General features: G+C 38.9%; 1 long non-coding RNA gene across 1 annotated transcript; it reads left to right on the top strand.

The window, feature by feature from the left end:
* The first annotated feature begins 253 nt into the window (after positions 1–253).
* LOC149662820 (uncharacterized) lies at positions 254–2517 on the top strand. Its single transcript, XR_016368633.1, has 4 exons — positions 254–385; positions 447–672; positions 751–1225; positions 1300–2517. It is a non-coding gene; the product is annotated as an uncharacterized LOC149662820 (long non-coding RNA).
* Positions 2518–26306: the final 23789 nt, after the last annotated feature.

Genomic DNA, 26306 nt, shown 5'->3' with positions numbered 1-26306 from the left:
AGTTACGAGCTAATGTTAACAAAACTCAATTTGGTTAGTCTAAGCATAAGGGTCATGTGTTTCGCCGCAAAAACCAAAAAAGACCATTAGAGCATTGTACCAACAGACTTCAATCGGAAATCTGTTGATAACCAAAAAAATGCGTACTAAATTAGTTTTGATGATAGCCAAAGATGGCCTACCGTTTAGCAGCGTGGATGGTGAAGGTTTCCGAGGTATGATGGACACTGCTGCTCCAGATGTTGGCCTACCGTTTAGCAGCTAGGATGGCGAAGGTTTATGAGGTATGATGGACACTGCTGCTCCAGATGTTGACATTCCAAGTCGTCGAACCATGATAAGGGACATTGAGATTGTCTACAACAACCTTATGCCACAATTAAAGGTACGACTTATCAGATGAGTTATAAAATGTATGCTTAGATTTAATCTTTCATACTTTATAGAATATCTTCCTATTTTTGGGGAGCAAACAACTGCACTTAACGCTTGATTTGTGGAGTAGTAGGATGAGGTAGTCCGTGCTTGGCGTGAGGATGCAGTAAATTGATAAAAAATTTATTTTCAAAACCAACTGGTCTCTTTTGTCCATTTTCCAAAGGATCATATTGGTGTAAACATTTTAACGAAAATTAATGATGTTTTAAACAATTCTGGGATAGATCATAAAAAGTAAATCATTAATTATAATAATACTATTAAATTATTTATTTCAAAATTTATATTGTTTTTAAATACTATCCTTATCAGATTTACTCCACTTGTGCCGACAATGCTGCAAACATAGTTTAGCAGTAAATTAGGCTAATAAAACTGCATCGAAGAAGGTGACCCAAATTGAATCTGGTGATATATCTGGCAGATATTTTTCTTGGAGTTGAAAATGAACAACCAATTGACTTGGAACGAGGGGAAGCACAAGAATCAGACTTTGTAGATGAGGAGGACTTTCAAGTTGAACATAGTGACATTGATTTTCCACAAACCAATTGGAAAAGCAATGATGTGTTGCTCACTCACTGCAACTTGTAGAAAATGCATCCTTGAAAAAATGCAAAAAATCCAACAGAATGAGATCAAAGGTAAACCAATGGATAAATTGACTTCGTCGCTCTCCAAAAGGACAATCTTCTTCAAATCAATGTCACCAGGAAAAATATACCTTAAACAAGTTGGCTTGACAAGGTAGAATTCTTTCTTCATGGCTGTGGAGAGGCTTTAAATTGTAAATGTGTTAATTATTTATACTTAATTATTTTTTTTCCCGTGAGTTACTGTTTTTTCTTTCTTTTCTTTTAGCCTGACATGTTAGAAGTGTTAAAAATAACAATTAAGCAAACCCGTAAAGGACTGCCCTTACCAAAACACAATGATATTCATATCCTCAAGGAAATGCACGCTTTGCTGGAGCCGTTTAAGGCTGCAACCGATATTTTCCAATCAGCAAGCCCAGTGGCCTCTTTGGTTATCCCAAAGCTTTTGCTTTGTTTCGAAAAGACTAGAAATACGCCATGTCCTTATCTTGTGGATTTTATGGTATCCGCCTGCTAGGTAATCACGGGATCGGAAGCGAAGATGTTTTTACCTGAATTGCACTAAAAGATTCTTAAAAAGAATACCAAAGGCTGAACATAGTCCACCCCCCTCCCAAACCCCTTCAAGCAAAAAAAAAAAAAAATATACCACAATAGAATTAACACTAGTTGGAAAGGGCAGTAAGCCGCCATGAACGCATTGAAATCATTTTCAAAACTAAGGACATTATCCTGCCTCTTTAAGCTTTCAACAAGGACTGTCACTATTCGAGATGGTATGATTTCTACTGTTAAACCAAAGACGGTAGATCAAAGAAATGCTGGAGGGAGTTTTTCCTTCAACGTGTCAGAGAGAGTTATTTTTACAATCATTTTGTTAAGCCCTCAAGATCGCTATTGATCCCCACCCTTAGCTGGAGTATGCACCGTTAAAGAATGTATCCCAAATTCTTAATCGGTGTGAAATTTTTCCGAAATTAAGAGTGTTTTGGGTGAGACAGAATAGTTTTGATAAACTTAGCTTAAATTTCACTCAACGTTTTTAACAATTTGAAATGTATTTCAAATGATGCGTTTCGTTTCGATAAAATGTATCCTAAGCGACTGATTTCGTTTCGATGGTTTATTCATTTTCCCATGTATTCCTATGGGTTTTTAGGAATTGTAAATTATCGTTTTCGTTTCGATGAGATGTCTCGTAGTTGATCAAAAATGCTTCGATGGATTTTTACTTCAAACACGAGTTTGTATTTTAGTCAATATTCATGTGTACTTTAGAGAATTCGTTTCTAATAAGCAACTTGTGCATGGTAAAATTGTTGTTTTTAGGTAGTATTATATAAATGCCAGTATTTTAACGAATATTCATGTGTATTTTAGTAGTAATCTGCTATAACTTTTGCATGTATTGTATATAAATCACGTGTAATTTAGTATTATTTGTTTGAAATTCAGTGTTAATTTCTAATAATCCACTTCTGCATGGTAAAATTGTTGTTTTTTTAGCTTGTGTTATATAAAGGCCAGTATTTTTATGAATATTCATGTGTATTTTAGCAATACTCGTATGAAAAACCGGTGGTAATATTTCTATGAAAAACCAGATTTTCGTGCTCATTAAATGCTCTAAACATAACACAAACTCTGATTCTTCCGCCTATGCAACTAGAATAACCTAGCATAAGGATCAACTATATAATAAACGAGCATAGACCAATCATTCAGGATCTAGCATAGAATAACTTAGCATACGCCTATTTTTTTTCAGGATCTACCATAGACTAACCTAGCATTCAATTTCGAGTTGGGATAGTTTCAAGCCACGAAGTCCAATTTTATATAATATATGAAACTTTGATTTATAAATAAAGAGAATGAAAATGTAATAAATAAGTGGGTGTGCGTGTTGTTAGGTGCAGCTATGGGACCTGAGAACCGAGCGCGGGGGGAGATGTTTCTAAACCTTTTCGTGGAATCGATGGATGTAACAACATCGTTCCCTTCCGGAGTTCCTGTTGCACCTTCCTAACCTCAGGAATTCACAATCACCGTACCATCAATGGCATCACCACCAAGATGGTCTAGTGGTCAAAAGAGACCAAGATTCCAACAACCAACGGAGGACTCTAGACCGTCCCTAGAGGATGGATTGGTGGACGGTGACGGCGTTTCAAGTTTATTTTCAAGAAAAATGAAATAAAACAATTTAAGATAATAAAATATTTTCCCAATTGGACAAAAAATTACTAATTGTTTATTTGCTTGAGGCGAAGCATACATTTTGTTTTCTTATTTAATTGCTGTTAAGTTTTCAAAGTTATCATAATTTCATTTAACATAGTATTATTGCAATAGGTATTAATAATTTTTGAAAGACCACCCATTAGACATTACTAACAGGAATTATATTACATGTAAACCGCAGACGAAGCCCCAAAAAAACTGGCTCTGTTTACCATAACTACAAAGTAATTACTAAATGGGAAAACTTCTTGAAGGGCAAGTGCCGAGACAATGGAATTTTAATATACATAGTTTTTTAAAAAATAGTCCACCAATTCTATTGTCGTTATGGCAGTAGTAGATGCTAATTACAGATTTATAACCAATGATGTTGGGGGATACAAAAATTATTATAAAGAAACTAAGATTAATCAGGGTTCATACGAAATTTCCAAACCCAATTTCCCTGATATTTCCAGGTTTTCCAGAGTACTTCTTATAAATTTCCAGGTGCATTTTTTACATTCGAGGAGATTTATAATTTCAAATAAGGTAATCAGACTATCCCTAAAACCACATTTTATTTGGGCTCATGCCTTTGTGGTTGCCAGTAGCTTTGGTTACGAAATAAATATTATTTGTTTACCATTCTTTGTTAGGTAGGTAGGACCAAAATACAGAATTCCATACACCAGGGCTGATACTCACTCATACGCTCAATTTTTGTTGAATAAGTGACTAATTAGTTTAGAAATAGTAAGCAAAAGTGACTAAATAGGGGCAAATTAAGTCTAATTAAGCTATAAAAAAGGGCCACTTGAAATGAAATGTTTTCAGAAATGACCGATTTAAAAGATATTTTGAAGGTCAGTGTCGTAATTTAACCCAATCTATGGTCTTAGATATTTCCAGTCAAAGGAAAGGTCACCTCATAAAAGGTCTACGGCGAAATTTAATTACAGAATTCAAAGCAACTGATGCCGTTTTAAATCAAAAACAAAACATTCATTTGAACTGGATTAATTTTAAATTATAAGTTAAAAATTTGCTGAGCGAGCGAAGCGAGCTCAGAAGAAATATATTTCTCTCCACTGAGACAACTAACATCGATTTTTTTCGTGCACGAAATTAGATTATGGGTCCCACTGAAGTGTATTTGTTTCAATTTATTTAATTTCCCTGATTTTTTGGAAAAAAAATTAATTTTCCCTGATATTTCCCTGATTTTTTTCCTCTACACGAATTTCCCTGATATTTCCAGGTTTTCCCTGTTTTCCATGTTCGTATGAACCCTGTTAATTGTAATTAAATAAAAGATTACGGTCGCTATACGAGGTCCAGGTTTACCTCAAGAAAAATAATATAGCTAACCTAACCAGGGAACATTTCTCGTTTGCCCGAGAGCCAATCACAGTTTTCCCTAGTAATTTTATCTCCCAAGCCCATAAATGAAACTACTAAACCGTATAATTTTAGATGGCCGAGGGAGGACGCGAGATCAATCGACAGATCTATTTTGATACGCCAATGGGCGCAAAACCAGATCCACGGAAAGAAAGGACCCAGTCAATACTGGAAAAAAAATTGTGATAACCCCTGTTAAACAGTATTAGGTTTCTCGGGGTAACCTTTGTTCCTTTTATTACTCAGTATTTTGCATATAGAAAAAATATATGTAAAAACAGTTCCTAAAGAGCGGGGGATGCAACATGGCTCCCAGATTCCTTGGAGTTTCTACTCCTTGGATCTGGCAGTGCCTAGTGCCTCCATGGGTGAATGCAACGACTCAGCAGAAGCCGTTGCAGACGACAACTAAGGGCAACAAGGTTCCCGGCTTATGTTCCGCCAGTCGCCATCCTTATCTCCTCCAAACCCCTCCACCTTTTTTTATGCATCGAAAACAGAGGTGAGAAGTAACACCGATTTCGTGCAACAGTTTCTTGTGTTTTTTCTTTCGTCGCGAACGATTTAAATCGCCGCTATAGACAATATTTAAAATTGGCGCACGAGCTGCACTGAGTACTTAGCGTACTCTGTCGGGGAGGGGTGCAGTCAAAAAAAATGGAGCTAATGTAAAGTCTATGGCAGTATATTAAACTTTGAGATTAATTATAAATTATACAAATTAGTTTAGGGGTACGATTTCTTTTTTGCGGTATTATTGCATATTAAATCATGGGTTTTCGCTACAGGTATTCAATTTTTAACATAATGATTTCTAATTTTATCAGTTTAACGTGCCCGTGTTATCGCGATCTTGACGGTCTAAGCCTCGGTTGTTTTTTAGATTTTTTGACATTCGCGGCGCGAAATATGAACCAGTTGGCAAATAATGCGGTACCAACAGAAAATTCAGCTACTATTATCCCTATTACTGGATATAAATTCGCTTGTGAACGTTCCTGTCTTATCGGAGGTATACATTGATGCATACTACCTGATGGGTAGGATTTTACTTTACCTACCTAACCTAACCCAACCAACACTTGATTCTGATTAATTAGGCCACGGGGAGTTCGAAAAAGATAGTGAAAAAATTCTAAACCCGCCGCAAGTTGGTGAAATTTTTTTTTGAAAATTTGAAAATTGCATGTACTTACCGCCATTAAGACCGCTACGCGCCTAAACGCATTCTGCCCTCGATCTTGAAAAACTACTCGGGGGGGGGGGGGGTAAATATAATAACAAGGACTCGCGACCGAAATCAAGGAGCACATACTGCGGAAATATAGCTATGAAATTTTAAACACCCGCTGAAACATTTACAATTCTCATACCAGGGTAGAAAAATATTTCAAGGAAGCTCCAATTTTAAAAATAAACAGCGATATTTTGCTAATTGCGTAGATTATTTCGGAAGTAAATGAAGGTAAACCACAATATTTTGGAAAAAGCGTAACATTATTTGGGAAGTAAATGAAGATAAACAATAATATTTTGGAAAAGGCATAATATTATTTGGGAAGTAAATGAAGATAAACAATAATATTTTGGAAAAGGCGTAACATTATTTGGGAAGTAAATGAAGATAAACAATGATATTTTGGAAAAGGCGTAACATTATTTGGGAAGTAAATGAAGATAAACAATAATATTTTGGAAAAGGTGTAACATTATTTGGGAAGTAAATGAAGATAAACAATGATATTTTGGAAAAGGCGTAACATTATTTGGGAAGTAAATGAAGATAAACAATAATATTTTGGAAAAGGCGTAACATTATTTGGGAAGTAAATGAAGATAAACAATAATATTTTGGAAAAGGCGTAACATTATTTGGGAAGTAAATGAAGATAAAGCACAATATTTTGGAAAAGGCATAATATTGTTTGTTAAGTAAATGAAGATAATTAGCAATATTTTTGAAAAGGCGGCCAAGTATTGGGAAGCAAATGATGGCGAACAACAATATTTTAAAAAGGCCTCAATATGTTGGAAGGAAGTGTATATTAAAAAATTATACACTATTAACTGCAAAACTGTTTATACCGATGGCTATGCAGTAAAGTGTGGCACTTAGCGTTACCCGAGAAACACCACTTGAAGGTGGCCACACGTCGTTTCTCATGAGGAGTTTTGATAAGGCAGGCCCCTTGCCTACTGCCGCTATAACCCAACCGGGGAGTTTTGATAAGGCAGGCCCCCTTGCCTACTGCCGCTATAACCCAACCGGGGAGTTTTGATAAGGCAGGCCCCCTTGCCTACTGCCAAAAACTAAGAAAACGTTGCCTTATTCGTCAGTGAATTCGGCAGTGTTTTCTTCGTTTTGGCCAGCAATTAAAAATGCTGGTTCTGCCTCGGGATCGAGAGTAGCCAGCTCTTCCTCCGAGACCCCGATTTCAATTAATTCAAGGCCTTTTTTGCCCAGTCCAGGGTAGCAAGACTTTACGTCTTCCAAGAACCGAGCAAAAATGGTTCCAGGAGGAAGCCAGTTTCCTTCCTGGTCCTTGAAAAATAGGCATCGGTACCAATAAGAAGCCATATAGCTACTTAATGACCTGTCTGTCTGTGGGACTTAATGGCATCCTTCACGTGTCTATTTCGGTTCTCGATGTTGTTCGTATGGGCGCGAGAATCTTCCGAGTTGACAAACTCGTACTTATGAAGCACGGTAAGGTGCTCCCGAAAGCCCATTAACGTACAATTCATGTACATAGGGGCTCCGTCAGACACGATGATGGACCCAGGGGCTATATATTTTGCCATTTGCGTCCACAGAACAGCACGGGACTTATTTTTGACTTTCAAAAATAGACCATCTTTTGTATCCCGGCAATAAATTCCAAAGATACAAATGGTTTCTCCGGCTAACTCCGCCCCTCGGTTGTATTTGCGAGTATGAAGGTAGGTTTCGTCCACCTCCACAAACAGTTTTGGTCCTCCAATCTGGACTTTGTCGGCCCTATTAGAAATGACAATTTCCGTTACCTCACGACACATGGAAAAATAATCCACAACTGTTCGTGAGGAACATTCACTATGGGTTGTAGCGTCAGTGACGCTCATTTTACAAACCCAAAGGAAAACGAGGAAAAGATTGTCGGTAACCGACAAATTTTGATTATAGAACCATGTGTTTTTGGAGGGGACTAAAGCCTTCACACACTCGGAAACCAAATGATCGGGAACCTTTTTCCTCGATGCCCTTAAAGCCTTTCGCTTGTTGGCTCGAGATTGCCCAGTGGAACATCGGATTACGTATCCAAACCGACTTTGGTTGTTAAACACCCCCACAAGAAATCCATCGATAATTCCATCGTCGGATTTATTTCCGCAAGTACAAGCGATCTTTCTTTCATTGAAAGAAGTAACGCTTGGAACCAAGTCCAATGAAATCACCAGAGTTTTAGCGTCCCTTTCAGATTTGGCCCTTAACTCTTCGTTCATACATGGAAAAAATCCACCCCAATTTTTTAACGAAATACTGTGGAAAAACTGTTCCGCAGTTTCAAAATTAGGGTTTTCAAAAGTTGGATTTTCCATTTTTGAAAATTGGCCAGCCACAAAACCAAATGCTTCCCACCAAAAATGTGTTTCTTCCCACCAGAAATGTCTCTTCCCAACAAAATAATGCCACAAAATTGAGTTTTATTAAACCTCTCGCTTAGCTCGCTCAAACGCGTCTGATGAGTAATAAAGAATTGTCTTAAAAGGTCACCTGTTACTTAAAAACGGTTCGCGCATGCGCGAACCGTTGCCATGGCAAAGAAGAAGGTTGCCACGTTAATATGACAACCATTGTGCCGGCGGTGGGTTTGGATGTTTTAAATCTAGAACAAAAATTCATTTTCTCCACGTGAAGTGAAATCCTAAGCTATCCAAACCAAAAACCTTACCGAACCTGCTTCTGCCCACAATAAAAGGTAGATCTAGATCTTTTTTTTTTTAAACCATTTATTGAAAAGGATTAACGGTTTGTAAAAATAAAAATTATTGAGATAAAGTTGATAATTATGGCTTTCAAAAGTAATCGCGTTGCAGCGATGCGAAGGTTGCTAAATGGAAAGGATGTATCTGATTTTAGCAGCGTTCCTGAACATATTGTGTGCATTTTTTGACGAATGCACATATGTAAAAAGAATGCAAGTTGTAGCATTCTGCATATTGAATGGAATATCGGAATACAATTTTTGGCGAATCATTCGTTGGAAAGATTGCTCAAGGCAGGACGAACGTAAGGTTGCAGATCTTTACATTTACATGAAAAAACCGGAAAATCAGGGTAGATTTTATTCATATGATATTCATTCAGGACTTATAAAATATTTGGATGGGGCTACTAGATATTTTTGTTCTCGGATTGAGTCATCTTAATTAATTTATTATTTACCGATTTTTACGAGATTTGGTGGAATTTCAGTAAATATATACGGCAGTAGGCAAGGGGACCTGCATAAACAAAACTCCCCATGAGAAACGACGTGTGGCCACCTCCATGTGGTGTTTCTCGGGTAACGCTAAGTGCCACATTTTAAGCAAATTTTATATAATTTTCCAAATAAGTGACCGCCTTTCCAAAATATGTTGTTTATCATCCCAAATAATGTTACGCCTTTTCCAAAATATTGTGGTTTATCTTCATTTACTTCCGAAATAATCTACGCAATTTAGCAAAATATCGTTGTTTATTTTTAAAATTGGAGCTTGCTTCAAATATTTTTCTATCCTGGTATGAGAATTCTAAATGTTTCAGTGGGTGTTTAAAATTTCATAGCTATATTTCCGCAGTATGTGCTCCTTGATTTCCGTCGCGAGTCATTATTATATTTACCCCCCCCCCGGGTAGTTTTTCAAGATCGAGGGCAGAATGTTTAGGCGCGTAGCGGTCTTAATGGCGGTAAGTACATGCAATTTTCAAATTTTCAAATTTTTTTAACCAACTTGCGGCGGGTTAAGAATTTTTTCACTATTTTTTCCGAACACCCCGTGGCCTAATTAGTCAGAATCAAGTGTTGGTTGGGTTAGGTAGGTAAAGTAAAATCCTACCACCAGATGCATAGTAAAGTTAAGAGAAATTCCACACGTAGCGACAAGTTTTTTATTGAATCTTACATTGTACCCTCTTCTGTCGTTTCATGTGCCAAAAAGTAAGTCTTTGCTCTTCCACATATTTATTTAAATGTTTTAAAGCCTGATTGCTGAAGCGTTTCTCATAATCTCCAGTAATTTGGATATGTGCTATGTTAAAGCAAATTGTTAAAGAATCCGGAAGAAATCTCAAGCCCCTTATCGAGTCTTAGCTGCCTTTAAAATATCAACTGCAGAAATCAAGGACTGTCACTGTGGATGCCCTAATGGGCAAGGAAAAACATGTAACCATGTGTTGGCATTGTTAAAATTGTTGCAAGTTTTGAAAAAAGGATACTCAGAAGCCCCTCCCGAAGTGACATGTACAGAACTGCCACAAGCCTGGAATAGACGCAGAGGATCATCCATCGGAACTTTCAATGTTATGGATGAGGATTGGAGAAATCCAAAAGTTGGTGGCAAAAATGAATCAATAGGTTGTAAAATTTATGATGCCAGAAAATCAAAACGGAGCCAAAATGATTTGGTTGAAGCGAACACAGCATTGATAGGAAAACTACGAAAAGTTGATGAACCACTAGCCTCATTTCTGGAATCTGGAAATTCACCATCACAGAAATGGGTAGATGTTAAATTTGGATCATGCCAGGTTGGTTCACCATTGAGCTACCAGCTTTCATTCAAACCGAGTGGATACTTTCTTCTACATTCACTAAATGTTTTTCAACCAAGACACCACACTTTCACATTAAATGTTCATATTGGTGAACATTTTGAAAGATGGTGCCTTGAGAGGGACAAACTTGGTTTTTCAAATGAAAAATTTGCAGAAGTTTTATTACACAATTTTTATGTTTATTTAAAGCTCATTCTAACCTTACACAGTTTTATTTTATATAATATTTGTTAAATTATTAGTTGTAATTTGCCCGTGAAGACGGTTTTGGTGCACTCATCAGCCCAAACTGTTGCACAAGTAGCAACAAAAGCAAGCCAAACGAAAGGTTTTTGTGACCCTTTAAAGGATCCTGCGTACACCCTCGATTTTTCTATGCAAACTGAAAATGTGGGTTATTTCGATGCCTCTACAAGTACTGAGCATACATACATGAAGCACCTGGTTTCTCAAACGTATTTAAATTATTCAGAAGGTAGGTTTGTTGATACTAAGCAAAAACCAACATATTACTAAATATATTTTTATACGTAAAGCAAATCCCAAACCATCACCGTCTTCACAAATAAAATATGGCCCTGCAATAGAATCTCCAATGGGATCAACACCGTCCCCAGGGAAACAAAAGAGACTTTTCTCTACTCCAAAAGCGAAAAGATGCAGGATAAATTTAGATGAACTTTGGCAGTCACCTATGTAATTATTTCCTTTACATAATGAAACATTTTACTAGAAGCCTCATAGTTTATATATTTTTTTAGCATGGCAAAAGACGTTTTTGTGGATAACCCACATACGTTAGACACCGTAACTGAGGTCCCATGTGACATAGTAGATGCTGAAGACGAAGAGGTCGAAGAGTAAGCTAATATTTGTGTATTTGGTTTGAAATGCAACTAATTTTTCTTATAATAAGACGTGAAAATGAAAATGATGCACTAAATTTTTTAATGAATTTACTGAAGAAGATGATGTAATGATAGTCACATATTATTTACCTATGCCAGATAGTTTGTTTATATTGTCTATTCAATATAGGGGGAAATGCCACCTGATGAAGCTATGGATGAGTCCTTAGATGATTTGATCATAGAAGAAAACGTATAAAATTTTTACAGAGTTTAATTCATTCAGTTCAGTTAATAAATCCGCTATTAAATTCGAAAGGCACCAGCCGACATCAGGAACCCCGGATCATTAACAGAAGAAATCCTGAATTCCTCCCTGGTTATCGTCAATTTGAACAGCTTGACCGCTCTCGTTGAAAAGGCTTATGGCAAAAAATGTCAAAATTTTAACTGCAAAGAGCCACTGAATTACACAAAAAAAGAAGAAGGGAGTGCTATTGTGTATAGCTGGTCTTGCGCTAGAAACGACGGTCCTCGTCATACGAAGGTAAATTTTTCAACAAGAAATTGATGTTAAAATTTTAGATTTAAAAGTTATACTGATATGGTTATGACGATAGGGAAAATGGACTACCCAACCCATGCTTCATGGGCTTCGGTCGGGCAATTTATTGCTAGCAAGCAGCATACCACTCTCTGGTAATATGTATGGCAAAACTTATGCATGTAGCTAAAATCAAATTTTTTGGGAAAGACACCTACTACAGGTTCGTACTTATAAATTAGATGTTTTGCTGGGTAACAACAATGTATAAATTTGTCATTTATACAGATACCAAAAGCATCTAATAATCCCAGCTGTGGATCAGTTCTATACTAAGATGCAAAAAGACACTTTTCAACTATTGTCAGGAAAAACTTTGGTTTTAGCTGGTGATGGAAGAAATGATTCACCTGGACACACTGCCATGTATTGTACATACACGTTAGCAAATTGTGAAACCCAAAAAATTCTAAGTTTTTGCAATCGAGATGTGCGTCATGCAGATGGTAAAAGTACAAATATGGAAATAAAAGGTTTGAGAATTGGTGCCCAGGAAGTAACTGCGGCCACAGAAATGTAATCAGAATTAGTTACGGATGGACATATCCAAACAGAAGCTGCAATGAGTAAGTATTTATGTTGATTTATTCATTTAAAAAAAATAAAATGTTGTGATAATTCAGAGAAAAATGGCACCCCAAATGGTATTTTCCCATACAATGTCAAGCACTCTTTTGACGTTTGGCATGGTGGCAAACTTTTTTTGAAAGAAATATTGGAGGTTATTATAATATTTCAGGTTATAAGTTTTATAACTGATAATGAAAAGAGCTTTATTTATACCAAATGAAAGCGATCTCAAACTAAAGGTAACGAGGCGCTGGCACACTAGGCTCCGCATCTAAGGAACCATTTCTGGTATTGCAGCAAAGTTTGCGAGGGTGATGAAATGGACATGAAGGTATAAAAGTGACAAGTTCTAAGGTTTAATTCTACACTTTGATCAATCTTTGCCATATTTAAATAAAAGGAGCTTTGGTCACCGAAGCTGTGAAAGTGCACTTTCAGTTTTTGTGCTTTAAAGGCCAAAACTTGCTATCTACCTTTTGAAAATCGTTGTTGATCGTGGCAAATGCCTTTAAGCAGACTGTTAACACACATTTTACCTTCTATGAGGGCAGAACAACGAGTAAAATTTGTTTACTGGCGGTTTGCCCCGCTATAACCCTAAACTCCAATATTCCGCCAGTTTTTGGCGCCCTTTCTTTGAATGACTGTGGCAATGGCAAAGAATATAAAAGTAAGGAATGGAAACTCTTTCTTCCCCTGCCTTCCACAGTATATGGAAAACATCTGAAGGGCTCGGTGGACTGTGATTGGTTAGTTTTCCTAACTCTCAGAAATGCTTTGGGATACCACGTGGTACTCACTGGAAGTCTAGAGCCAAACAAAAGATCAAAAACATGGTATGCCAGACCTCTTTTGCAACAGAAAACATATGGATATTTGCCTGAAATACTGAAATTAATTGTTAATGAGAGATCAAAATTCGAGGTATGTTTTGAATCCAGTGCCTAATGGAGCGCCCTGCAGAGGGCTTATAGGTCAGGTTAGTTTTAGTTACCCAATTTTATATTACAGGGAAGTCTAAAGAAAAAAAATGAGCTGGGTCCAGATCACCTCCTCCGCATACATATAAACAGGTGCATGGTAGATCCACCAAGTAAAGAAGAATTAATCAAATCTCATCAAAGTAGATTCCAATGAATTAAGTGAAAATAAATGATCCACAAGAGTAATTAGATTCCTTTCTTTGGGTAAATCATATCAACTGATAGTAGGTATAGAACTTTCCATTAAATACTTGTAGCGAAACCAACGCACATAGGAGAGGCCTCCACGTTAGGTGTGTGTTGGCAAGAGGCAACACCAAACGGAGCCGTAGGTTAACCAACTCGCAGTGCCTCTAGTGGTGCTTCTTGGCGCCAGGATAAACACCCAACGTGGAGGCCTCTCCCCTTGTGTGTTGGCTTCTACTATGGCATTAATGGAATGGTCTATGAAACGAGTGGCAGAGAAACTGTCAAGTTGATTTCCACTCCTTTTGTACTCCCAGCTATACCATTATCTTTGATCTCAATGTCATCAGGCGGCCTACAGTATCTACCTAGATTTTCTACCCTTACCTCAGCCCTAAAAGATGTCCCACAAGTGTGTGTACTTTTATCACTCTATTTCTCGGGAATTCCTCACAAAAGAAAAATTGGGGAAGGGGGTGGGGAATAAGAACGCCATCGAGTTTCTATCCAAGCAATAGGGTTGAAAGCAGGAAGAAGATTGGCATGTGGGCTGGACTTTTACATCTTATCTCCTGTCTTTTAGAAATTGTTCCCTACTGACGCTGAGGTTGCTTCCAAAAATAAGTACAGGGGGGGTTTACCATGGCAACAAATAAACGGAGCAAAAATTTACTCAAAGAGCAACATAAGGTATGTTTATTTTCCTTTGGATTAAATTCCCTTACGGGACGATAGTGACGGTTTTGAGTTAGGCCTACACAACGCCCCTCGCTATTGTACACAAGGGACTAGTAGCGCGACCCCTCCTACGACCGGCCGAAAAGTTATTTTTCCAAGGGGGATCCGTTACAACCTTTGACTCCTGATTTCGGTAAAAACTTGTATATACAAGCTTATCAAACATTGTTCGCGGGTACCGGTATTCATTATAAAGACGACGGTAACGATATTACTCCGAAAGAGTTTGCCAACGGGTTAACTTTGTACGCTTTTGTTCTGACACCGGACCTATCGACTAGCGAAACAAACCACTGGAATCCCTTTAAACAAGGACAATTAAATTTGGACATAGGATTCGCTAAACCTTTGCCCGAAGCTGTAGTCTGTATTGTATACGCCGAATTTCAAAGAATGGTTCAAATCGATAAAAATAGAAACGTAATTGTAGATTATTAAAATGTCAGAAACTACCACCGTAAACATGATTCTCGCCTTATCAGATATGCCCAACTTTTTGGGTGTTTTCGCGTCAAATAGGTTACCCAACGTAACCAGACATCCCGCATCGTTAATTATAAATCTAGATCAGCATGACGAAAAGGGCTCTCACCGGGTCTCGGTTTTCATAGACCGAGCTCGTATAGGGTACTATTTCGATAGCTACGGGTTGCCACCATTTCTGCCTAGTATAAGTTTTTATCTTCAAACTGCAGAAAATGGACTTTTGGTAAACGACAACTTCAGAGGCTAGAAAGTAGCGCATGCGGGCAGTATAGCGCCCTCTATCTTATTCATAGAAGAAAGAAGAAAAGTACAAAAGCTTCCTAAAAGCTTTTACCACAAATCGAAAAATTAACGATATGAAAATTGCTAAACAATTTCAAGATCATACACGCCGACTAAAAAAGTGTAAAAGGAGCTTATTTACAAACAAATTAGTGGAATTGTGCATGCCTTGTCAAGCAGCCGTTGGTTCAAAAATTCAGACCCGTTAATGGCTTTTTTCAGTCGTAAATGAGACTATTGCAGGGTTATCTAATCTCGAGCGACTGATTATTAGCCTTAGAATTCCCTTCATTCAAATACGAGATCTTGGCTGAGATTCGGAAAAAGGGTTAAAGGGCACCGTTGTTAATGTTCCTTGTAACGTGGACACGTCCTGTTCCGTTTTACCAAGACCGTCTGACAACACACATACAATACAAGTGAAAATGCAGTATAATAACTCATTTTTATTTGAAATTGTGCGCCCTTAGCTTATTTTAGCTGCGCTTAAAGAATGGTTTTCACTTGACCGAAAAAACTACTTTACAGCTGGACGTCAAACGTCAGATTTGCTTTTTACGTTGTCGCCCAGCGTTATAGCGTTTTCACCAAGCGTAGTTCCCGCAAGTAATGGAACCAAGGCTTAACAGATAAACTGAACACCGCACTAATTGCTGTTTCAAATCCCAGATATTTGCAGCGACAAAGGTCACGTTTCAAATCCCAGATATTTGCAGCGCCAAAGGTCACGTTTCAAATCCCAGATATTTGCAGCCCCCAAGAAACGTTTCAAATCCAAGATATTTGCAGCCCCCAAGAAACGTTTCAAATCCCGGATATTTGCAGCCCCCAAGAAACGTTTCAAATCCCAGATATTTGCAGCCCCCAAGAAACGTTTCAAATCCCAGATATTTGCAGCCCCAAGAAACGTTTCAAATCCCAGATATTTGCAGCCCCAAAGAAACGTTTCAAATCCCAGATATTTGCAGCCCCAAAGAAACGTTTCAAATCCCAGATATTTGCAGCCCCAAAGAAACGTTTCAAATCCCAGATATTTGCAGCCCCCAAGAAACGTTTCAAATCCCAGATATTTGCAGCCCCAAGAAACGTTTCAAATCCCATATATTTGCAGCCCCCAAGAAACGTTTCAAATCCCAGATATTTGCTGCCCCCAAGAAACGTTTCAAATCCCAGATATTTGCTGCCCCCAAGAAACGTATCAAATCCCAGATATTTGCAGCCCCCAAGAAACGTTTCAAATCCAAGATATTTGCAGCCCCCAAGAAACGTTTCAAATCCCAGATATTTGCAGCCCCAAAGAAACGTTTCAAATCCCAGATATTTGCAGCCCCCAAGAAACGTTTCAAATCCCAGATATTTGCAGCCCCCAAGAAACGTTTCAAATCCCAGATATTTGCAGCCCCCAAGAAACGTTTCAAATCCCAGATATTTGCAGCCCCCAAGAAACGTTTCAAATCCCAGATATTTGCAGCCCCCAAGAAACGTTTCAAATCCCAGATATTTGCAGCCCCAAGAAACGTTTCAAATCCCAGATATTTGCAGCCCCCAAGAAACGTTTCAAATCCCAGATATTTGCAGCCCCCAAGAAACGTTTCAAATCCCAGATATTTGCAGCCCCCAAGAAACGTTTCAAATCCCAGATATTTGCAGCCTCCAAGAAACGTTTCAAATCCCAGATATTTGCAGCCTCCAAGAAACGTTTCAAATCCCAGATATTTGCAGCCCCAAGAAACGTTTCAAATCCCATATATTTGCAGCCCCCAAGAAACGTTTCAAATCCCAGATATTTGCAGCCCCCAAGAAACGTTTCAAATCCCAGATATTTGCAGCCCCCAAGAAACGTTTCAAATCCCAGATATTTGCTGCCCCCAAGAAACGTTTCAAATCCCAGATATTTGCAGCCTCCAAGAAACGTTTCAAATCCCAGATATTTGCAGCCTCCAAGAAACGTTTCAAATCCCAGATATTTGCAGCCCCAAGAAACGTTTCAAATCCCATATATTTGCAGCCCCCAAGAAACGTTTCAAATCCCAGATATTTGCAGCCCCCAAGAAACGTTTCAAATCCCAGATATTTGCTGCCCCCAAGAAACGTTTCAAATCCAAGATATTTGCAGCCCCCAAGAAACGTTTCAAATCCCAGATATTTGCAGCCTCCAAGAAACGTTTCAAATCCCAGATATTTGCAGCCTCCAAGAAACGTTTCAAATCCCAGATATTTGCAGCCCCAAGAAACGTTTCAAATCCCATATATTTGCAGCCCCCAAGAAACGTTTCAAATCCCAGATATTTGCAGCCCCCAAGAAACGTTTCAAATCCCAGATATTTGCAGCCCCCAAGAAACGTTTCAAATCCCAGATATTTGCAGCCCCAAAGAAACGTTTCAAATCCCAGATATTTGCAGCCCCAAAGAAACGTTTCAAATCCCAGATATTTGCAGCCCCCAAGAAACGTTTCAAATCCCAGATATTTGCAGCCCCAAAGAAACGTTTCAAATCCCGTATATTTGCAGCCCCCAAGAAACGTTTCAAATCCCAGATATTTGCAGCCCCCAAGAAACGTTTCAAATCCCAGATATTTGCAGCCTCCAAGAAACGTTTCAAATCCCAGATATTTGCAGCCTCCAAGAAACGTTTCAAATCCCATATATTTGCAGCCCCAAGAAACGTTTCAAATCCCATATATTTGCAGCCCCCAAGAAACGTTTCAAATCCCAGATATTTGCAGCCCCCAAGAAACGTTTCAAATCCCAGATATTTGCTGCCCCCAAGAAACGTTTCAAATCCAAGATATTTGCAGCCCCCAAGAAACGTTTCAAATCCCAGATATTTGCAGCCTCCAAGAAACGTTTCAAATCCCAGATATTTGCAGCCTCCAAGAAACGTTTCAAATCCAAGATATTTGCAGCCCCAAGAAACGTTTCAAATCCCAGATATTTGCAGCCCCAAAGAAACGTTTCAAATCCCAGATATTTGCAGCCCCAAGAAACGTTTCAAATCCCAGATATTTGCAGCCCCCAAGAAACGTTTCAAATCCCAGATATTTGCTGCCCCCAAGAAACGTTTCAAATCCCAGATATTTGCTGCCCCCAAGAAACGTTTCAAATCCCAGATATTTGCAGCCCCAAGAAACGTTTCAAATCCCAGATATTTGCAGCCCCCAAGAAACGTTTCAAATCCCAGATATTTGCAGCCCCAAGAAACGTTTCAAATCCCAGATATTTGCAGCCCCAAAGAAACGTTTCAAATCCCAGATATTTGCAGCCTCCAAGAAACGTTTCAAATCCCAGATATTTGCAGCCCCCAAGAAACGTTTCAAATCCCAGATATTTGCAGCCTCCAAGAAACGTTTCAAATCCCAGATATTTGCAGCCTCCAAGAAACGTTTCAAATCCCAGATATTTGCTGCCCCCAAGAAACGTTTCAAATCCCAGATATTTGCAGCCCCCAAGAAACGTTTCAAATCCCAGATATTTGCAGCCTCCAAGAAACGTTTCAAATCCCAGATATTTGCAGCCTCCAAGAAACGTTTCAAATCCCAGATATTTGCTGCCCCCAAGAAACGTTTCAAATCCCAGATATTTGCAGCCCCAAGAAACGTTTCAAATCCCAGATATTTGCAGCCCCCAAGAAACGTTTCAAATCCCAGATATTTGCAGCCCCAAGAAACGTTTCAAATCCCAGATATTTGCAGCCCCAAAGAAACGTTTCAAATCCCAGATATTTGCAGCCCCAAGAAACGTTTCAAATCCCAGATATTTGCAGCCCCAAGAAACGTTTCAAATCCCAGATATTTGCAGCCCCCAAGAAACGTTTCAAATCCCAGATATTTGCTGCCCCCAAGAAACGTTTCAAATCCCAGATATTTGCAGCCCCAAGAAACGTTTCAAATCCCAGATATTTGCAGCCCCCAAGAAACGTTTCAAATCCCAGATATTTGCAGCCCCAAGAAACGTTTCAAATCCCAGATATTTGCAGCCCCAAAGAAACGTTTCAAATCCCAGATATTTGCAGCCCCAAGAAACGTTTCAAATCCCAGATATTTGCAGCCCCCAAGAAACGTTTCAAATCCCAGATATTTGCTGCCCCCAAGAAACGTTTCAAATCCCAGATATTTGCAGCCCTAAGAAACGTTTCAAATCCCAGATATTTGCAGCCCCCAAGAAACGTTTCAAATCCCAGATATTTGCAGCCTCCAAGAAACGTTTCAAATCCCAGATATTTGCAGCCCCCAAGAAACGTTTCAAATCCCAGATATTTGCAGCCTCCAAGAAACGTTTCAAATCCCAGATATTTGCAGCCCCCAAGAAACGTTTCAAATCCCAGATATTTGCAGCCCCAAGAAACGTTTCAAATCCCAGATATTTGCAGCCCCAAAGAAACGTTTCAAATCCCAGATATTTGCAGCCTCCAAGAAACGTTTCAAATCCCAGATATTTGCAGCCCCCAAGAAACGTTTCAAATCCCAGATATTTGCAGCCTCCAAGAAACGTTTCAAATCCCAGATATTTGCAGCCTCCAAGAAACGTTTCAAATCCCAGATATTTGCTGCCCCCAAGAAACGTTTCAAATCCCAGATATTTGCAGCCCCCAAGAAACGTTTCAAATCCCAGATATTTGCTGCCCCCAAGAAACGTTTCAAATCCAAGATATTTGCAGCCCCCAAGAAACGTTTCAAATCCCAGATATTTGCAGCCTCCAAGAAACGTTTCAAATCCCAGATATTTGCAGCCTCCAAGAAACGTTTCAAATCCCAGATATTTGCAGCCCCAAGAAACGTTTCAAATCCCAGATATTTGCAGCCCCAAAGAAACGTTTCAAATCCCAGATATTTGCAGCCCCAAGAAACGTTTCAAATCCCAGATATTTGCAGCCCCCAAGAAACGTTTCAAATCCCAGATATTTGCTGCCCCCAAGAAACGTTTCAAATCCCAGATATTTGCTGCCCCCAAGAAACGTTTCAAATCCCAGATATTTGCAGCCCCAAGAAACGTTTCAAATCCCAGATATTTGCAGCCCCCAAGAAACGTTTCAAATCCCAGATATTTGCAGCCCCAAGAAACGTTTCAAATCCCAGATATTTGCAGCCCCAAAGAAACGTTTCAAATCCCAGATATTTGCAGCCTCCAAGAAACGTTTCAAATCCCAGATATTTGCAGCCCCCAAGAAACGTTTCAAATCCCAGATATTTGCAGCCTCCAAGAAACGTTTCAAATCCCAGATATTTGCAGCCTCCAAGAAACGTTTCAAATCCCAGATATTTGCTGCCCCCAAGAAACGTTTCAAATCCCAGATATTTGCAGCCCCCAAGAAACGTTTCAAATCCCAGATATTTGCAGCCTCCAAGAAACGTTTCAAATCCCAGATATTTGCAGCCTCCAAGAAACGTTTCAAATCCCAGATATTTGCTGCCCCCAAGAAACGTTTCAAATCCCAGATATTTGCTGCCCCCAAGAAACGTTTCAAATCCCAGATATTTGCTGCCCCCAAGAAACGTTTCAAATCCCAGATATTTGCAGCCCCCAAGAAACGTTTCAAATCCCAGATATTTGCAGCCTCCAAGAAACGTTTCAAATCCCAGATATTTGCAGCCTCCAAGAAACGTTTCAAATCCCAGATATTTGCTGCCCCCAAGAAACGTTTCAAATCCCAGATATTTGCTGCCCCCAAGAAACGTTTCAAATCCCAGATATTTGCAGCCCCAAGAAACGTTTCAAATCCCAGATATTTGCAGCCCCCAAGAAACGTTTCAAATCCCAGATATTTGCAGCCCCAAGAAACGTTTCAAATCCCAGATATTTGCAGCCCCAAAGAAACGTTTCAAATCCCAGATATTTGCAGCCCCAAAGAAACGTTTCAAATCCCAGATATTTGCAGCCCCAAGAAACGTTTCAAATCCCAGATATTTGCAGCCCCCAAGAAACGTTTCAAATCCCAGATATTTGCTGCCCCCAAGAAACGTTTCAAATCCCAGATATTTGCAGCCCCAAGAAACGTTTCAAATCCCAGATATTTGCAGCCCCCAAGAAACGTTTCAAATCCCAGATATTTGCAGCCCCCAAGAAACGTTTCAAATCCCAGATATTTGCAGCCCCAAAGAAACGTTTCAAATCCCAGATATTTGCAGCCCCAAGAAACGTTTCAAATCCCAGATATTTGCAGCCCCCAAGAAACGTTTCAAATCCCAGATATTTGCTGCCCCCAAGAAACGTTTCAAATCCCAGATATTTGCAGCCCCAAGAAACGTTTCAAATCCCAGATATTTGCAGCCCCCAAGAAACGTTTCAAATCCCAGATATTTGCTGCCCCCAAGAAACGTTTCAAATCCCAGATATTTGCTGCCCCCAAGAAACGTTTCAAATCCCAGATATTTGCAGCCCCAAGAAACGTTTCAAATCCCAGATATTTGCTGCCCCCAAGAAACGTTTCAAATCCCAGATATTTGCTGCCCCCAAGAAACGTTTCAAATCCCAGATATTTGCAGCCCCAAGAAACGTTTCAAATCCCAGATATTTGCAGCCCCCAAGAAACGTTTCAAATCCCAGATATTTGCAGCCCCAAGAAACGTTTCAAATCCCAGATATTTGCAGCCCCAAAGAAACGTTTCAAATCCCAGATATTTGCAGCCTCCAAGAAACGTTTCAAATCCCAGATATTTGCAGCCCCCAAGAAACGTTTCAAATCCCAGATATTTGCAGCCTCCAAGAAACGTTTCAAATCCCAGATATTTGCAGCCTCCAAGAAACGTTTCAAATCCCAGATATTTGCTGCCCCCAAGAAACGTTTCAAATCCCAGATATTTGCAGCCCCCAAGAAACGTTTCAAATCCCAGATATTTGCAGCCCCAAGAAACGTTTCAAATCCCAGATATTTGCAGCCTCCAAGAAACGTTTCAAATCCCAGATATTTGCAGCCTCCAAGAAACGTTTCAAATCCCAGATATTTGCTGCCCCCAAGAAACGTTTCAAATCCCAGATATTTGCAGCCCCAAGAAACGTTTCAAATCCCAGATATTTGCAGCCCCCAAGAAACGTTTCAAATCCCAGATATTTGCAGCCCCAAGAAACGTTTCAAATCCCAGATATTTGCAGCCCCAAAGAAACGTTTCAAATCCCAGATATTTGCAGCCCCAAAGAAACGTTTCAAATCCCAGATATTTGCAGCCCCAAGAAACGTTTCAAATCCCAGATATTTGCAGCCCCCAAGAAACGTTTCAAATCCCAGATATTTGCTGCCCCCAAGAAACGTTTCAAATCCCAGATATTTGCAGCCCCAAGAAACGTTTCAAATCCCAGATATTTGCAGCCCCCAAGAAACGTTTCAAATCCCAGATATTTGCAGCCCCAAGAAACGTTTCAAATCCCAGATATTTGCAGCCCCCAAGAAACGTTTCAAATCCCAGATATTTGCAGCCCCCAAGAAACGTTTCAAATCCCAGATATTTACTTTTTTCAAAACCTATTTTGAATCCAAGATATTTCTATTATTTCCAATTCGAGATATATCTAAACTGGATTAAATTCCTATTTATTTGCAATATCAAAATCTATTCAAATCCTTATATCTCAAACATCTCTACTCATATTAAACATTGCCATGAAACAAAGATTTCAAACCGCTATTTATATTTTTCAAACAAATTGGAATGGAGAAGTTACGTCTGGCGTGGCTTACAAGGCCAAGCCTACCGTACCACGATATTGAAATATTTAAAATATATTGAGCATTAATAGTACAAGTTCTTACGAAAATACTTTGCTTATTTCACCGCCTCCTATTCGTTCTACAGTAGTTAGTTTGTTTACACATAATGTTGAATTGTTTAAACTTCCATCGACATCAGCGAGAAACAAAGGTTTCAGTGTTCTAACTAAGAAAGCCGTATTTACGTTCCGAGAGCGCATTAAGGCTTCTCAGAGAAGTCCGCACTTCTCTCGGAACTTCATACTTTTAATTTAATTGAATTTAATCAACTTGAAGTCACTTTCACTACAATATAATCTAATTTCAACCCGTGTTAACCGGCCCGGTGACAATGGAGTACCACCGTGCCGCGCGGTCTTCCTAGAAATGGAAACGAAGAAATTATTGCTGAGTAACGTAGAGAGACTAGAGAGAGAGAGAGGCGAGAAGGGAAAATCGAGGAATGGCGATTCGTCAGCGTGCTTGCCAAAGCAGGGGTATTTTAGAAGGGATAAGACACATTACCTAGAAAAGCATTACACTTCTCGTCTCCCGTGCAGGGTAGGATATAAGACAGGTTTACAAGTCCAAAACCAGTTTATTATTCCAAAACTTGGGGTCAGTGGTCCCAGAGGCCACTTTATTAATTATGGTTTTTGGAAAAAATAGATGGTGGGACCAGTTTATTAATTCGGGGTTCCTTATTGGAATTTTTCTAGTTCAACACATTTTCTCCCAATTCTACTCATAGGTTGTTAGTACTTTTTGGTTACAACTTCCCTACAAAAGTTTTGCAGTCTATTGACTATTTATCTTGTCTATCGTCTATACTCTAGAATTTCTTGTAGTCGACAGTCTTGACCATAGCCAGTACTAGTTGTCAGTAGTCGTATTAGTATTAGTAATATACCAAATACCGCATAAATTACCGTTTTATATCTTACCGTAATTTTACAATGGTAATTTACCGGTAAGTGGTAAATTACCAAACATTTTTACTACGCATTAAATGTTCATTTTACTCTTAAATGATCAATTATTTCTGTGTTTACTTCCAAAATGACTCACCCGGCGCTATTCGCTAGCCAGTACCAGTGTGGGAAATAAGGTGGTGGCACAGGCCAAATGACCAGTTTAAAAATTGCCTGGACCAGTTTAATAATTAAATAGGAGGGGGGTCAGTGGTCCACGGGACCACTAAGAAAACTCAAGGGTAACCAGAGTTCAGACATTAAAACTCAATCATTTTCATTATCCTCTTCTTTAGTTTATCAGACGACGTGCCCTGGCCAGTGGTCATGGACCAGTTTATTTATTCCAGATTAGGGGGGTCGCTGGCAGGGATCTACATAAGGATATTATTTTTAGTAGTCAGCCTGACTAGTGAGCCCCCTATCCCAATTTATTTTAGTAGTCACTGACTAGTGAGACGCATGGTTTACGAATATTTGGGACATTTTTTACTAGACAAGTTGATTAGTGAATCCCCAGATTTCGATTTATTTTAGTAGTCAAGGCACTTATTTTAGTAGTCAAATGCCTTGACTAGTGCCTTATGTAGAGCCCTGGTCGCTGGCCTAATGTCCAGTTTAAAAAAATCCTTATTTCCCACCCTGATGTAAAGGTTCTATTATCCCCTCTGACACTATTTTACCCCGAAAAGCCGTAGCCGAAGCTCGAAGTCATTTAGAATATTTTAGCAGACGACGTATAGGATGAATTCTCCTATTTCTTAGATTTTGGTGTAATTCAGGAATATGTAAGTAGTTTTGGGGTTCAATAGTGTTCCCCCGTTTGCCGTGAAAGGCTGGAGAAGTTACGAGCGACTAAAGCCCCGACACTTTTGGGGGCCGAAAGAGGGGTGCCTTGTGGGCGGGAGAATCTCGTCTGGCCTTCATTGGACGCTTTTCGCAGGTTTTTTTGCCTTTTCTCCTTAAATTGTCGCGATAATAGCGTAAAAAGGCTCAAAATGTCAGTCCAACACTGATATTCAGTCAATTCCTCTTCATTTCTTTATCACTGCGACAAGAAGTATGTATCTTACTCCTGGAGAAGAACGTGTTTCATTATTTTCAAAGCTCATGCTTTTAAAACGTAACTAATGTCAATTATTTAAACTAATTACAGAATATTACTGATAATTATGTTTCACATATTACAATATGTGTATTGGATGGAATGCTTTTCTTTACGAGTTTCTGTCTGCGTTTTTTCTCGGCTTTTAAGTGAAAGAAGCATGGAGTTATTAAAGGGGATATGAAAATGTAATATTAATAACGGAGATTGAACCCGCCAAATTCAGTTTGCAGTATAGACATACAACATTACGAAAATTTCAAAGACTTGGAAAAGTTTCCCGACTTGACCTAATAATCCTTCCCGGGATTTTCGTCTTTAATCTATCCTAATCTAATCGTGAAGTAAATTTTACCACCACCAGAGTCAAGTATAGTACAGTCATATTTTAGCCCAAAAATAGAGGGAACGCGCAACAAATTGAAACAAAGCTGAAAATTTCAGATCTTATAGATTTTTGGGCGCTCTTTAACGTGGTGTGGTCTCCCACACTCTCCCATTGGAGGAATTTCCGCCATATTGGAAAATGGCGGACAAAATCGAGAAAACGTTTAATAACTCCGGTTCTACTTAACCGATTAACACGTAATTAGGCTTTAATTGTAGATCACCTTCAAACACATAATTCAGCTCTTAAGATATTTTGCCCTACAACTAACCGGAAGTTCACAATCTGACCCTGAAGATTAGCCTCATATAAAAAATGGGGATTTAAAGCATTTTATGGTTTCTATATTCAGAATGCATTTCCAAAATCGAGAAAAAGTTTAATAACTCTGGTTCTACTAACGCGATTAACAAGTTATTAGGCTTCAATTGTAGATTACTTTCAATCACATAATTCATCCTATAAGATATGTTGTCCTACAAATAACCGGAAGTTCACAATCCTGCCCGGAAGGTAAGGCAAATCTAATTTTTTAGTATTTCGAAACGGTTTCAAGCGAAATAAATGCAAAGCGGGTTTTAAACCTAAAATATATTATTTTACCTCTTTAAGTGACGATGACGTCACGGAGAGGTATTATACTGGACGTGAATGGGGTGGGGTGTCTGTCTGTGTGTGTCGGTCACCGCGTTCGCAGTTGGCAAATCGGAGCAAACGTGTTCGCAGTATAATTTTCGGCTTCTACTCCCAACGTTAGGATCAAGAAGTGCGTGGCGATCGGCTAGGGTTACGAGAAACGTCTAGCCTCCCAATTGCAGGGCTTCAACCAAAGGTTCATGCAATTGTGGATTTCTTATCATTTATTGTGAATCAATATATACACTAAATTTCCAAAAATTGTTAAAGAGGCATACGCTAGAATTCAAACGTCAACAATAGCTATGTTTAAAATTATTTTAGGAATTAAGTTTCTTAAAACGACTTCAGTAGAATTACGTTAAAC

This window comes from Phalangium opilio, unplaced genomic scaffold, assembly GCF_054372755.1.
Source record: "Phalangium opilio isolate 3A_F unplaced genomic scaffold, DU_Popi_V2 ptg000063l_1, whole genome shotgun sequence".
NCBI classification, from domain to species: Eukaryota; Metazoa; Arthropoda; class Arachnida; order Opiliones; family Phalangiidae; genus Phalangium; species Phalangium opilio.
The sequence above is the reverse complement of the archived record's forward strand: the minus strand, read 5'-3'. Positions and strand labels throughout refer to the sequence as shown.